The 16,981-nt window shown below is 36.3% G+C and overlaps 1 protein-coding gene across 12 annotated transcripts in view; it reads left to right on the forward strand.

Moving 5' to 3' along the window:
• Positions 1-16,981, forward strand: part of bbx (BBX high mobility group box domain containing) — a 139,177-nt gene that overhangs the window by 23,761 nt on the left and 98,435 nt on the right. For 9 of the 12 annotated variants that reach the window (XM_073045285.1, XM_073045283.1, XM_073045281.1 and 6 more), the window contains one exon: positions 7,682-7,752. The exons of 2 other annotated variants lie outside the window; for them this stretch is intronic. The gene's annotated coding sequence lies outside the window, so the exon portion shown is untranslated. Of the gene's footprint in view, positions 1-7,113; positions 7,133-7,681; positions 7,753-16,981 lie in introns of those variants that run through there. One more of the 12 variants, XM_073045290.1, reaches the window with a different exon arrangement.

Below are 16,981 nucleotides of genomic sequence, written 5' to 3' on the forward strand. Positions count from 1 at the left end.
GAGCAAATTGAGCAGTATTTTAAAAGCAAATGAAATAGCCATTGAGAAACAAATATCAGTTTTGCTGAATGCATTGCATGGAAGAACGTACAGTTGGCTTAGGAGTTTGACTGCTCTAACCAAACCAGCCGAAATGACCTTTGCTGATATTGTGAAAGTAATGCAGGAACATTTAGAACAGAAACCATCGTTGATTGCAGAATGCTTTTAAGTTTCATAAGTGGAATCAAGAGGAAGGGGAGTTCATTTCAGTGAGCATGGTTGAAGAAGTTGTCTGAGCATTGTCAGTTTGGTAATGGCTTAATTATGCAGTGAGAGTTTGTTTAGTTTGTGGAATCTTACAAGAAAACATTCAAAATCTGTTCCTAATTGAAGTACAACTTGCATTTGAAACAACAATAGAAATTGCTGTATCAATGGAACCAGCAGACAGAGATGCAATTGAGTTGCAGTCTGGAATGAAAGTGAGCATGAATAGAATGGCAACAAAGCCGGCCTGGCTGAACAAATTGTTGTGGCGGGGCCTCTTTTGACCAGATCAATGCAGGTTTAAAGGTGAAACTTGCAGAAAGTGCAACAAAGTTAGTACACATATAAAAAGCTTGTCAAGCAGGCAAAAATAAATGGACTTCACTGGGAAGAGGAAAAACCTAAAATGTCAAATTGTAGTTTTAAAAAGTGCACAAATCTTCATGCTGGTGAAGAAAACTCTGATATTGCTGAGAATTACACAGGACTGAGTAACCTTGAGATTTACAATGTGAAAACTAATATTGGACAAACAGTATGTCTTATATGAGAAGTGAAGAGTAAACTAATTAAAATGGAATTGGACACTGAAATGTCACTCAAACTCATTTTGTGGAATGACTGAAACGGTCAAGTCAAGTATACTAAAGTCTGCAGATATCCATCTACTAGAGAAAAGATAACTCCTGTGGGAATTACATTCGTAACAGGGAAATACAACAGCCAACAAGCCAAATTGGAATTGTTTGTGGTAAAAACAAGAGTGTTGGCATTGTGGGAACATGATTGGCTAAGACAACTATAACTCGATTGGAGATCCATCCATCATTTGTGTATCCCCTCCCCAGAAATAAGGCCAACTAAAAAGGTTTTAAGAAATGTACTGGATGATGTTACAGCAGTGTTCAAGGATGGCATCGGGAAAAACTCAAAACATATCAAGGGTAAAACAGTGTTAAAAGAAAATACAGCCCCCAAGTTTGGTAAAGCCTGTCTGATTCCTTAAACCACCGTGATACAGTAGTCAGTGAGCTACATCACATGGATCAATAACCTCTACGCAGGGCAGAGGATACCTTTTGGAAATCTTTCTGGGGGGAAACACTTCAGCAAAGTGAACTTAGCTGAGGCCTACCTACAGATGGAGACGAAAGAGTACGAAGTATTTCTCACCATAAACACTCAAAAGGACTTCATCGCTATGGAGTAGCTTCTGTACCTGCTCCCTGGTAGGAAGTTATGTACCAGGAGCTTCAAGGCTGCCCAGGCACTCTGTGTTACTTGGATGACATCATTGTTACCGGTGAGGATGACAAGGAACATCTCCAAAATCTCAATGCAACGTTAAAAAGATAAGATTATGGATCAGAGCACGATGTGACAAATGTGAATTCTTTAAACCGAGCACCACTTAACTGCACGAGGATTACACAAGTCTGCTGAGAAAATTCAAGCAGTGATGGATTCCCTGCTTCAAGACCAAAGGACGTGTCACAGTTGCGGTACATTTTGCGATTTGTCAATTACTATAACAGGTTGCTGCCAAACCTGGCTCCTGTGATCCACTCCCTGAGCTCATTGCAATTTCTTTCTAATCTGTAGTAATGGACAGAGCAGCGTGAGGTGGCTTTTCAAAAAGGCGAAGTGATTACTTGCACATTGTGATCCACATTGTCCAGTTTGGGATGCCACCATATCCAGAAGAAATGTATCCAGAGCTGTCAGAGCCACTTTCTGCAGTCTCACAGTTAACTCCTACAACCACCACAGAGGAGTCCACAGAACCTGAGATTGATTCACAGCCACAAGCCTTTCCTGCCAAGCAGAGCGACCCCCTTCTCAGAAAAGATGTTATCCCACAAGAGTAAGAAATTGTCCACAGACATTAAATATTTAGGCGTGAAAGGGACAATTTTTTTATGCTGCGGATGTCTGCATAGTAGTTGCATTATATAATGTACTGTGTATATACTGTAGTTGAGCTGCATTCTTCATTGAGTTGGAGTTTATAGCTAAGCACAGAGGAGTATTGTGTATTTAGTATTTCAGTAATATTGTAAATGTGATTAAGCATTCTTCTTTTAAATAATTTGTTATCTGTAAAATAAGTGAATTGCATACGTCATGACGTTACCACATGATAGGTGCACACCTTGCTTAAAGTAAAAAAAAAACAGCATTCCAGGTTCCATGTTAGTTACAAAATGTAACAATAAATACATCTGAAAGATTCATCACCTCTGTTTCTGGACCGTTCAAGGTTGATGAGTCATGGTCACCAAAATATTCCAGACATTTTTTAACTTTTGTCTCAATCTTCTCTTTAATGAAGGTTCTTCCACAGTATTACCCCTTAACCACAGGGAATCAATAACTTTGCTTGACCCACACTGAAGTGTTAGACTCAGTTTCAAGGAATCTCCATCTCGTGTTCTTCATATTTATTTGTTGTCTTTTTCATACTGGTTGAACATCCAAGTTGGTGAGGTCTTTCATTGATTCCATTGTGGTTATCATTCTGTTATGGATTTATTGAGTATGTCTGCAAGAAAATGAATCTCGGGTTGTAAATGCTCTATGTACTTTGATAATAAATTTACTTTGAACTTTTAAGTTTATCATCCTACTAACTTGTGGTTCTTGAACTCAGCCCTCCATGTCTGTTGTCTCATCAGTGGCCAGGAAGATTCTGCTTAAATTGATTTATGCTGGAGTAAAACGGAGTTTTCACTTTCACAACTTTCAGTTTAAATGTTGATTTCATTTTTGCACGGTTTTTAAACATAGCCTCTACTTGGAGAACATAATACTGCAAATCTTGAAGATTTTTTCTGCATAACCTTTTGACAGGGCAGCTAAAGTCATATAAGTGAGTGTAGCTGTCCTATGTCTCTACTGCATAGATTTCTGAGTTACTTTGATTTGGGAGCAGTATTAATCAACTGCCGATTTGAAAATGAAGTCAGGCTGTTTTAAAATAATAAGATAATTTGTTTTCTTCATTTGCATTTTCATGTACTTTTCTAAATTTTGTGTTAGTAATGTTTGCATTATCACCTTTTGTCTCGCTTTTCTTTAGAGAGTCTATATTGGGGCAGTGATTTCTAATGGTGTACTCTTTAGCCATAAGTAGGTTTTAGTTCATGGTAAAATGTTCAAAAAGATTTTAATAACACTTCAAAATTATACCAGAGATAGGTCCTTGTGAAATTAGCCGTATCCCAAGCTGCTTGATGTATTGGGCTATATCTCCAAATGTCCTTTAATTGAGAACTAACTTGTAGAGGGAGCCACTTCAGTGGACCATTTTCTCATTACATCCTTGATTCCACTTGAATGAATTTCATGAGTGAAATTACATTGTTGTGAATACAGATTGATACAGATATGATTTGATTTTGATTTTAACTGAAGTTACAAGATGACTTGTTTTATTAACGGTAAATTTATTTCTAAAGTTGGTGTAATTTCAACCTTGTACATGCGTATTTGTGACAGGCATGTATAAAGTTGAAAATTATTGTATTTTATGCTTGTATAAGACAGCAACATATTTGTATGATGAGGTAAAATGAAATTTGGGTACCTTTTTATGCTGAAATATACAAACCTATTTAACTTTGTCACTGCATTAACTTTCTTTCTAACTCTGGAGCCAAAACAATGTGTCTTTTGATGCATCTAGCTGGGATTTGTGACTGCCTGGAAAAATAGATGCATATCCACTGTTACACTCATCATGTGGGTATTTGTTATAGCATGTTATTCTGGACTTTCCAGTGCATTTGTTTTAGATTTTTAATTGCCTTGATTTGGGACTTGCACGGTTCAGTCAAATCATTTGTGTAGGCATAAATAAGACCACCTAGGAAATTGCTGAGCCTCCCTTTGACAGGTGGCAAAGCTATGTCCTTGCTCGTGCTATTTATCAAAAATGATGTGTTTAGATATTCATAACCATCCAAAAATTATTTTAAAAATGAGCAACAATGAAAGATACTAAAAAATTTTAAATGTCACCTTTTCTGACAAAACACATTTAAAAAAATAAAACATAAATGAGTTCACAGATCCTGCACTTGGCAGAATGTATTGCAGAGTCTCTAAGTTAGTGCTCTTCACTGGGAGATTTGCTGAATGGAATCTGTCAAAGTTTTGCATTTAATTTCCAAACTTCATTGTATCTACAGGGGTAAATATCAGCAGTTAGCAAAAACATTCAAACTATTAAAAAAAAATTAAATCTTATTCAAGTGTTGGAAAATTTGGGAAAGGTTGGCGGGTCATCTGAGTAGTGAATTGTAGAAATTGAGCTTCTTTGTCAACTTAAAGTAGATAACAAAGGGACCAACATAGAATGACTTTAATGTAACGTTTTGTACTTAGGCTGAACATGCCCATTCATTTCATTAGGTTGCTCAGTGAAATCTACGTCTTACAACTGTGGTAAAAATTGCTATAAACTTAATGACATTATTTTGCAGGGAACAAGGGTTAGAAACTACCATTATTTATATAACCATGGGGTATTAATGAAGGCTAAATATTCTAAAATCTAAACATTATTGCAGGTTTCATGTATTGAGGTATTTTAGGGATTTTCTTTGAGCAGAAAATTATATTAAAAAAATCCTTCTCTTTGCTTCATAAGCAAATCTCTACACTTGAAACTAGTGGGCACAGCACTAGTTAACATTTTTCTTTTCAAAATGTAAATTATGGGTAATTTCAGCAGGTGAAGTCTAATGGTGCAGCATGATGATGAATTTTGCATATGATAGTGAATACAGGCAAATTCTGAAATGTGTGGCATTTACCAGTAAGATCCTGGCTGTGGTATTTAGTCTAAGGATGACAACTTAAACCAACTAAAGGATACTTGCTATGCAGTGCTGTTAAGTCAAACAATAGATTCAGAGCCAAGATGGGAAAGATTAGAAGTGGTGGCAGAGACATTTTATAAGGTAAAATTACCCAGTGTAATAGAGTGGAAATGGTTTAAAATTTTTGGGGAAAAGAGCAAAAGTTTGCAGGCACTGTTTTAGTCGATAGAGTTAGCTGAGAAATGGTATGTTGGAACAGAGGTGTAGAAGTGTAGTGAAAGCAGTGTTTTGTCTTCCTGGTGTGTAATTAGAAGCTTTAGGAATGTATTAAGAATAAACAACCACGAATGTGCAATTTAGTCCTCCTGGTGCAGTTCTGTCATTAATTTAGACCAAGTGTTCAACAGTCTGTTTCCATGTGCCTGCAGTTTTCCCCCAAATCCCATAATATGCTTTGTTTTAGTCTATTTGTGACTCAATTTTGGACGAGTAGTCAGTGTGACAGAGATGGGCAAACAGTAGAGGAATCCACTCCTATAAGTGACTATTATTTAATATCAAATGGATGAGGAAAAAGGATGGTATTAATTAAATAGTCCTGAGGGTCTCTAGAGAGTTATTTTTTGAAAGTAACATTCCCAAATATTACCAACAGTCTTCCTACTTGTTCATACGCTACCAACTCATAGGGTAATAGTGTGTAGGATCTTGCTTTCTTTAATAATATCTTTTGAAGTAAGAATTTCAATGTTGGTGAATTATGTGTCCCATTAACTTTGTCCTCATTTCCACAAGAAATATACACCTAATTTAAGTTTTTTTTTCTATATGCTTACTGCTTGACAGTTTTTTCAATAAAGATAATTTCAAAGAATTGACACCAACACCTAGGGTAGCTGCAAAGCAGTATTGGGGAGTGATATAGGCTTTCATGTGAGTGTTCAATTGAGGGAACTGTTCTGCTCACTTTGTGTGATTGTAAATGATTGTGTTTTATTTCAGAGAAGAAAAAGGAGTCTTTTCAATGTTTATCCCTGAAGGATCATCCTTCAACAGACTAATTCAGAATATCTAGTCTTGATCATATAGTTGTAACTGGGAACTCTCTGTATAAATTAACTGACTTGTTTCCCAAATTGTAACATTGACTACACTACAAAAGCAGCTGTTTGTTTGTGAGACAGTCATTTATACATTCATACATACATACAAACATTCCACGTTCTGGTCTCCAGTCTGTTATACCCTTTGAGCCTGGTGAATATGTAGGGCAGGGTGATTGGCCTCATCTACCTAAGTCTAGGGAGTAATAATTGTGCATATTTTTTGTTCCCAGTTGCTATCCTTTGACCATAATTGAGGATGCCTTGTGCAAATTGGTGATTTAGGCTGCATTGCAATTAACTTATTTTTGTTGAAGCTACTGCAATATATCCACAAATGTATTGAGCAATTGAGACTGATGCAGATTATAGAGCAAAATGATGGAAAAGACCATTTTTTGATCATTGAATGGCCTCGGATACAAGAATAAACTTAAGAGCTTTAGAACAAAGAGCAGGAGAGTTGTAAGGCTGTGGAACTTCCGGAATTAATTATTGAGGTAGAATAAGTCAAAGTAAATTTATTGTCAAGTAAGTGTATTCATTTTCTTGTGGGCATTCACAATAGATACAAAGAAACACAATAGAATCAATGAAAAAATGCACACAAAGATGGACAATCAATGTGCATAAAAAGTCAAGCTGCAATTACAAAAAAATTAACAGTATTGAGAGCATGAGTTGTAGAGTCCTTGAAAGTGAGTTTTTGGGTTGTAGAATAGCTCTGTGTTGAGTTGAGTGAAGTTATCTACCGTATGAATAAATATCAACATTAAGCAAGGATATCACTAACCCATTTGTATAAACTATACGGTTTCTGCCCCTTTCTTACCATTATCATTTACTGATCTATGGCAGCTTAGTTTCACTTCTGACGTTAAACCTCCAAGATTAAGTTAGACGGATGATGTCTGTCTGTCTCCATCTAACTTGGAGTTTGAAGCACAAAGAAATCAGGTGGGTAAATGATCAAATGATTTTTATGAGGATAAATGCAGATTTGAAGAGGCTATTTCAATGCAGTAATTTCATGTAATTGCGAATTTTAATTACGGTTTTCCCATTTCAATACCTGCATATTTGATATTCTATGTTTATACCAGATGAGCTTATTTGATTTTGATCTAATTTTTATTGTTTTTGTAGGTTAATGAAAAGAACATTTTGCAATTTCATTGCAAAACCATTTGCTAGCAGATTTCTCATGATACGTACACATGTGTCATTGAAGTCTGTGGTTCAGGCACCTTTAAATTGAGTGAAGCTGTTGTGTTTGTTGTGGGTAGATGAGTTGATAGATTTGAATGGGATGGGATTGGGTTTTTAAAAACCATGAGAGAGAGAGAGAGAGAGAGAGAGTGTCCTAATTCTTTACAATAATACATTCACGAGTTGAAATAATGGTACTGTATAAGCTCACAAATCTTCAATGTAGCATCTGACAAGTTTATTAATCTTGTATGTACTTGGAATGAGTCATTTCATAAAATATCTGTTTCTTGATAGGTCGTGATCAAGTGAGAAGGATTTTGAGAAGATTCATCTTCATCACATCAATTTCCATTTTAATTATTTGGGTAAGAAAAATGCAAATTGTTTTTGATGTACAAGTCCACCTAGATTAGAGTGCAATCCTTAATTCCAGGCTAGTAGGTTTTGGCAGAAAACTCTTTGGCATTTATCATATGAAATTGTTCAGTTGACTATGATTCTAAATATTTCAGGAATTAAGATTATTGTTCTGAAGATATTTATTACAATGGAGTTTTGACTACGCTTGACCTCTGCTTCCAATTGTTAATGCTATTGCTGTGAGAACTTGCTGATCATGTATTGAGTTTTCAGTTACTATGTTACAGTTGTCTTTTTAGATCTGTGATATTTATTTCTGTAGAAAGAAAAGCATTTTTTTCAGAAATTGTCTAGAGAGGTTGTGCCATTCATCAATAGTGGTTCATGTAGACAAATTTTGAAGTAAGAAAATAGCAAAGGGCTCTACAAATTTCCAATAGTAATACTGTGGGCATAATTGAAAATGTATACAAGTTGAATCTGTTTAACCTTAACTTTTAAACTGTTTTCACATTGTTGTTCTAATTTAAACAATAGTGTATTTTTATTAGCCTAAGTACAATTTTTAAGCTTGAAACAAGTTGTGAAATACATGTAATAGATTTCTGCATTGGACAAAAACAAAAACCCTCTGGCAAGAGGAAGTGTATCCTGGTATTCTCATTTCTTACTGTACAGACTTTCCAACTGTATTTAGCTGCAAAATTTCTGCAATAGTTTCTAGAAATCTGATGCTTTATCCGGCAGGCTGTTTCTGTTTTAATGTCATACTTGTCTCCAATACCTATATTGTATCAGGATTCAATTCTTATACCCACACTCTTCCTAACCAACTTTATTTTGATTTTCCAAATGAACTTCGTTCCAGCTACTTTATTGTACATATCAACAGGAAGATAGAATGATGTTATTACTGAGAGTGAATGTAGTTACAAGGTTTTTGTGAAACTAATTGCATGAAAATGTACTACTCTTTATTTCTATAAAAATAACATTTGAAATGCATAGTGGATTAATATTCAAGCAAAAGGATGATCTTTAATAAAAGAGATGGCCAAAGCTGGCAAGACTATTTTTGAATGTGAAGGCAATTTTCATCACTTAGATAGAGGGTTGTGAATCTCTAAAACTTTATTCTAGAGCATTGACAGCATTGTACAATTAGCCAATTTATTAAAGACTGAAAAGTAAGCGTGTGTGGATACAAAGGCACAGAAAAACTGGATTTGTAGTCAATGAATGACTGTTTCTTCTGCTTCTTAAGTCTATGGTGTAGTTGAATATTATAATAATCTGCCAAGTTATCTGGCATAATTGAAATGGGGGATAAAATGATCTGGAGAGTCAAAAGAGTGCAAAGGTAAATGTTTCTCTTCTTCAAATAAGAAATGGTAAGCAAACCTCAAAAGGCTTGTATTTCATTGATTGAAGTTTGTTGTATTTACCTTTACCTTTATTTTACATATGGAAAATTATGAGTTCATTCTTGGTTTCTAGGCTCCATGATATTACAAGACATGTTCTTGTACATTTGGCTGAAAGCCAAACTGCACAACAATGTAAAATATGGTGTTAAGCTCATTCTTGCATGCTGATGCAAGCTGAAGTGACTGCACTGTTAACCCATGTTCAATGAATGTGAAAAATACCTTCATGTTCCAAAGAGTGTACACTGCAAACAATCTGTCCTGTGCCAACCACCTTGGCACCATGACTACGAAGGTTCACCAGAGGTACCCTCTCAGGAGGCTCAAGAAATTTGTCATGTCCCTTTTGAACCTCATCAATTTTTATTGATGCTCCATCCTAACCAGATGCATCATGGCTTGGTATGGTAATTCCTCTGCCCGTGACAGTGTTGTTTAAAACAACAATGACAGTGAGTTGTGGACACAGCTTAACATGACATGGAAAACAGCCTCCACTTCATAGACTGTGTCTACATTTTTTTTGCTGCCTCTAAAGCAGTTAGCATAATCAAAGAACCCCCACAAACACTGGGCATTACAGTGCCTTGGGAAAAAGTATTCAGACCTCACACATTTTACTGCCTCATTTTCTAAATTTAAAATATATTGAAGTAGGATTTTTGAGCTGATCTACAAAACATTGTGCATCATGTCAAAACAAAAGAAAAATTCCAAAACCCACCAACAAATTACTAAAAATTAAAACCAAAATTGTGAGGCTGAAAAACCCCCTTTGTAATTACAATGCTAACTTCCCTCGGGTGCAAAGTATATAATACCTTACAAATTCACCTAATTTGAGGAACACCTGTTTTCAATGAATTCATAAGAATAAATACCCCCTCTCTCTGTAAGATCCAACAATATGGTAGTTTTTCAACAGATCAAACCAAAATGAAGACAAGAGAATTCAAGAAATAGAGAAGAATATCTCAAAGGCTTGAAGCTCAGTGCAGTCCATCGTGAAAAAAGTGGGGGGAGAATATAAAATCTCAGCCCCACTGCCGAGACCAGGCTGCACCTCGAAACTTAGTCAACAGAGAAGAATGTCATTTGTAAGGAGGCTGCCATGACACCAACAGCCAGTCGGAGTGAGCTGTAGAAATCAGTGACTGCAACTGGAGATGAAGTTCATATCTCCACCATCTTTAAGGTCTTGTAGAAAAAGGGCATTTATGGAAGATTGGCAAGGAAGAAGTCCTGGCTTTAAAAAATGCATATTCTTGCCCGTAAAAACTTTGCAAAGCGTTGCTTAGAAAATACTATAAAAATGTAGGACAAGGTCTTGTGATTGGATGAGTCTAAAGTGGAACCTTTTGGCTTCAACACTAAGTGTGGTATAAATCAACTACTGGACATCAGCCGGGTAACCGCCAACCCTACCTGTAACGTGTGCTGGAGATAGCATCAAGCTATGGGGATGCTTTTCAGCAGTGACCGAGAATCTGGTCAAGATTGATGGGAAGATGAATACTGCTAAATACAGAGAGATCATGGTTAAAAACGTGCTAGCCTCTGCCAGCTAAAACTTGCCAGCATCCGCCAGAACTGGGGAGAAAGTTCGTCTTTAGTAGGACCTCGACCCAAAGCACACTGACAGAGCAGCTACGGAATGGCTTCAAATGAAGTAAATTGATGTCCTTGACTGGCCCATTCGGTGTCCTGATCTTAACTCATTTGAACATCCCATGACCTCAAGATTGCTGTCCACTGCTGCTCCCCAACTAATCTGGCACAGTTTGAGCAAGTTTGCAATGGGCAAATCTTGCTCCATCACGTTGTGCAGAGCAAATCGAGTTTTATCCAAAAAGCTATGATAGCTGCGAGAGATGGTTGAGCTAAGTACTGAGCAAAGGGGGATGAATGCTTTAGAACTGCTGACATTGCAGTTTTGATTTTTTTAGTTTTTCATTCTTTATAATTTTCTCTGGTTTTGGGCTGTACTATGGGGTGGGGGGAAGATGCACGTAATTCACAAGTAGAAATTCTCAGTTAAATTGACCAAAATACTCATTTATGTGAACAAAGAATTAGGGACTGAAACTTTGACAGGGCACTGTGTCTCTTCTTCCCCCACTATCATAAGGCAGAAGATACAAAAGCCTGAGAATGTATCCCATCAGGTTCAAGGAACAGCTTCTGTTATTAGATGATTGAATGGTTCCCTAGTATGCTAAGGTGGAACCTTGATCTCAGTTTACCTCATTATGATCTTGCACCTTATTGTCTACCTGCACTGTACCTTTTCTGTAACTGTAAAACTTCATTCTGTTATTGTTTAACCTTGTGCCACCTCACTGAACAGTTGCAATGGTATGCAAGACAAGATTTTCACTACACCTCATTACATGTGGCAATAATACACCAATATACCAATTTTAAAAATTATAAGTTATCTAAAACCTGTATTTTTCAGTGTGGCTGGTGACATTGATGCTTTGGAAATAATTTGTCTTTAGTGAGAGATTTAAATTTACTGGAAAGAAGTAACTGATAAAGCTTGAAAGAGCATTTTCAATTTAAGGCTTAAATTGTGTGTTGCAGCACCTTATTGTATGCAGTCTATTTGCACTGAATTGATAATATATTTAATGCGGATTAAAATAATAACATTCTAATAGAAGGATTAAGCTGAATACATGTATGAAGGAATTATTTGTACATAATGGCCTTTTCTGTGGATAGACATATCCTTAGTGGGTACACTACAGTCTTTTTAACAGATTTGGTATATATTACAAAGCAATAGTTGCCATTGACAACAGACATTTTAACATTTTCCTCTGAGGTAGGAAGTCATACAGGTAATTTGATGACTCTTATTCAACTCTTGTGAGTGGTAAGATTTGTGCCTCTTTCACTCAAAGTTCCTAGTAATGCCAATCACATTAGAAAATCCCTGCTCTGGAACCCTTAAAAACTGTGGCACAGTTCAGTTCCATTATAACAAGTATTTCTATATATTAAAAGTAAATTAAGTTCATTGCAAAACAGCATACAAAGTAAAAGAGACTAAAAAATGGAATCAAGGATGAAGGATAAAAAGCAACTGAGAATATGATACATAATATAGTTGCTGAGAAATGTTAAATGTTCTATACAGAGAATAGTGTTAAATGATCTATACAGTAGTCACTGAACATGGCACCTTTCCAAAATTCAATTTCAGTTATAAAAATATTCATTCTGGAATCTCAAACAAAAAGTAAAATCTGAAGAAAAGAATTTCTATGTTTGTAAAGACCTAAACAGCTGTTATATTGATCTGATTAAACCAAACTCTCTCTGATGTTTTGTGTATGTACATTTTCAGAACTTCATGTTATCTTCCGGGTTTTAATGTTGGATCTCAGTGACATACCGGTGAAGTGTAGAGTTTGGAAGAAGACAATAACTGATTTCAGACAGAATGATTTTCCAGTTTAGTTGGCTGAACTTGTGATTCTGTTTGAACTTTTCTCACCATGTATGGGAGCTGTTTTGCTATATGTATACTCGATTCTAATTAGAAGAGAGGTAAATTATAACTCATTATCTAGTTACTTGTTTGGACTCAAGATAACCAGAGTAGTAAGTTGATATTATACTCTGTGCAATTATCCATATACACTGGGATACACATATCACTTAGTGATAAAACTTCGGTCTGAAAGTTCTTGTCAACATAGTCCAGGTCAGTACTATAGACAGTGAGTACAGCAGATCTGTAAACAGGTGGACATAAATTGAGTCAGTTAATTGCAGCCCAGGCTCAAACAGAAATTAGCTAATATGATGTTGTCTTCATTCTCTCTTCCAGATGAGATTAGTGAGGTCAGGGAACAACTTCCAGCATTAGAGCTGCACACTTTCTGTTGTATAGTCACTTTCATTCAACACAATGACATTTAGTTTGAGTTCAATTGTCATTCAACCATACATGAATACAGCCAAACCAAACAGCGTTATTCTGGGGCCAAAGCTCAAAACAGTACCAACCGTTACACACAGCACCGTGCACAACTAGCACATACATGATATCAGTAAAATACATATAATCCAAGACCCTGTCTGCAGTGGAACACAATACAGGTTATTTCTGAAGGCATAGTAAAGTTACAAATTAATTGTAGTAAACACATTGTTAACTTCGGTCTTTTGATTTTTAAAAATTTTTTAAGTAAAAGAGAATCATATTTTGAAACTTGGTAATGAATTTTGACAATCAAAGACAACTCAGCAGAATTTACGCTTTGCTTTAAGGATGCTCGAAAAGCCCTTCAGAATGTTCGTGCAGATGATTTCTTAAATGCGTTTGTCTGCACCACAGTGGTTTACTGCTTGACAGTGGTGAAAGTGTTCTGAGAGTAAAAGTACGGGTAGAAATAGGGTGAAAGAGCTGTGTGTGTGATTACATAAAAGAAAATGTGATGCTGTTGAAAAAAATGTTAAGTTCATAAAATCTTCAAAATTATTTCTGAAGTTTCCAATAAAATGGACTGTAAGATTTCCAGAGTATCTAACTGGTGCATTGCACACAAAATTAACAAATTCAGTTTCGTCTATATTACAGATGTCATTAATGGTGACAAGTTAAAATGAAGAGGCTGACATCTTTCATAAATTTATTTGTGCATTAACATAATAAGGGATCAAGGTGAATAAAAGTAATAAGCTATTTGGTAAACTATTCTATAAAAGAACTCCTCAGAGGAAGTAACATGTATACCATGTTTATAGCAAGTATTTTGTAAGTTTTCTAACAATAATCATTACCAAGCAGTGTATGCAATGTGAGTAGGGTATGATTCAAACCCAGAAATGCATGGAAATCTTACTGTAAATTTCTTGTTTATATTTGATGACAAACTTAAAAGCGGGTGAAATACTCCAAAAGCTGAAATGGAAATTCTGTAAGTACCGTAGATTCCGGACTACAGAGCGCACCTGATTAAAAGCCGCAGGCTCTAATTTTAGAAAGAAAATCAATTTTGTACTTGTACAAGCCGCACCGGATTTTAAGCCGCAGGTGTCCCACGTTGTAATATGAGATATTTACACAGAAAGATATTACACGTGAGGATTTTTTAACTTTTAATTAAATCCGTATGGTAACATAAACAAATACATATTGCAAATGCTTTTTTTCGAACCGTGCCTGTAACACGGCTACTTTTAAATATACATACGTATCGGTAACAAACAAATTACGTTGCGTATACTTTTTTACTGAACAGTGCTCGAACAACATTCCAATATCTCCTAACGACTGGTAAAAAAAATATATACTGCAGCCTACCAGGAAAAGTTATTGATCGCCTTTAACTTAAAAGCTGCATCATATGCTGGCAGCGTTCTCGCGCGGGTCTAATGCGCTCGCCCCCTCCTTTCCGTTTATCGCAAACCGGTATTTTCCCCACAAGACGCGGCGAAACCGGATGTGACGTCATAGCATCCCGGGATGTAGTACAGAAAACAAATATACTTAAAACACTTCTAACTTTAACTAGAAAATACTAACAAATGAATTACTAAGCAAAAATATTATAAACTAAATAACTGCCATAAAGGCAGCACAATGCTTTTCTTCGAGTGTTTTCCATGTTGATGAGGGTGAGTACAAATGACTGATTTACAATAATTTAATTGTGAAAGTGCGCTTGATTTATCGTACAATTTCATTGGACCTCTGTGAACTACTCATCAATTTTATTGGTCTACTGTTACGAGGCAAAATAATTTTGGCGGCATGAAAAAAAATCATGCATTAGCCGCACCGTAGTAAAGGCCGCAGTGTTCAAAGCTGTTCAAAATGTGGGAAAAAAGTAGCGGCTTATAATCCGACATCTACGGTATTTAATTACTTTGCTCAAGCAATATTGCAAGAAAAGCTCTCAACACGTTCAGCATATTGCACATAAAAATCTAATACTGATCATTCATTGATTAGAGATTTTTAATTGCCACTTGAATTTAACCAGTTTTGACCATTAATCATCCCCACTGTTCACAGTTATGAACCAAAACTAAAATCGAAAACTTCAAATTGTATTTATAATGTAAACGTAGATTTTGAATTCAGCAAAAATCAGTTTAAAGTGCATATGCCGTATGTCACCATATACAACCCTGAGATTCTGTTTCTTGTGGGCATTCTTAGTAAATACAAGAAAAACAATAGAATCAATAAAAGTCCACATGCAACAAGACAAACAACCAAAGTGCAAAAGACAAAAAACTGTGCAAAAAAAAAAGCAATAAATAAATAAACAATAAATATCGAGAACATGTGCTGAAGAGTCCTTGAAAGTGAGTCCATAGGTTGTGGGAATAGTTCGGTGATGGGCTGAATGAAGTTATCCCCTCTGGTTCAAGAACCTGCTGGTTGAGGGGTAATAACTTTTTTTTCCTCCCTGAATCTGGTGATGTGGGTCCTGAGTCTTTCTGTACCTCCTTCCTAATCCTAACAGCAAAGAGAGTGGGCCCTGGATGGTGGGGGTCCTTGATGATAGATGCTGCTTTCCTGTGCAACGCATCATGTAGATGTGCTCAATGGTGGGGTGAGCTTTACCCATGATGGATTGGGCTCTATCCAATACTTTTTGTAGGGTAGTGGTGTTTCCAAACCAGGCCACGATGCAACTCCAATCAATAAACTCTCTATTGCACATCTGTAGAAGTCAAGGAGTCTTTGCAAACTTCTAAGAAAGTAGAGGTGCTGCCATGCTTTCTTTGTTATGGCACTTATGTGCTAGACTGAGGACAGATGCTCTGAAACAATAACGCCGAGAATTTTAAAGTTATGACTCTCTCCACCTCTGACTCCCTAACGAGGACTGATTCATGGACCTTTTGTTTCCTCCTCAAGTCAATAATCGGCCCCTTGGTCCTGCTGACATTCAGTAAGAGGTTGTTGTTGTGGCACCACTCAGCCAGATTTCCAATCTCCTTCCTATATACTGATTCATCACCACCAGTTGGGCCAATGACAGTGTCATTGTTATCAAACTTAAATATGGCATTGGAGTTGTTCTTAGCATTATAGTCATAAGTATAAAGCAAGTAGAGCATAGGGCTGAGCACACAGCCTTGTGGTGCACTTGTGCTGATTGATGGTGATTGTGGATGGCATGCTGTTACCAATTCGAACTGACTGTGGTGTGCACGTCAGGAAATCAAGGATCGAATTGCACAAGGAGATATTGAGGCCTAGGTCATGAAGCATATTGATTGATTTTTGAGGGGGTGATAATATTGAATGCAGAGCTATAGCCAATGAAGAGCATCCTGATGTATGTATTTTCACAGTCCAGATGATCCAGAGTCGAGTGAAGCACCAATAAAATGGCATCTGCTGTTATCTGTTGTGCCAGGAGGCAAATTGGACTGGATCCAAGTTGCTTCTCAGACAGGAGTTGATATGTTTCATCACCAACCTCTCAAAGCACTCCGTCACAATGGATATGCTGGAAATCTGAAATATCCTAGCTGAAGGTCAAAATGCTGATACTCTATTATTTCCCACTTAATAGGAATGTGATAGCTTTATGTTAATGTGCCAGGAACCTCTTTTCTGCCATACATCAGCACCTATTGCTAAAAGAGAAAGAAAACATATAATTGCTTTATTTGTATTTTTGTTCAATAATTAACCTTTCTGGTGCACCAAATATAAATGTGTAAGATTTAAAATTGCATTTAATTTCACAGGAAAAAAAATTGGTTGGGCTTGGCGTGGTGTGCATCAAGTATTTATTTCATAGTAGTTTCATAGTATTTACCTATA

Source organism: Hemitrygon akajei, chromosome 5 (assembly GCF_048418815.1).
Source record: "Hemitrygon akajei chromosome 5, sHemAka1.3, whole genome shotgun sequence".
In the NCBI taxonomy this organism is placed as follows: domain Eukaryota; kingdom Metazoa; phylum Chordata; class Chondrichthyes; order Myliobatiformes; family Dasyatidae; genus Hemitrygon; species Hemitrygon akajei.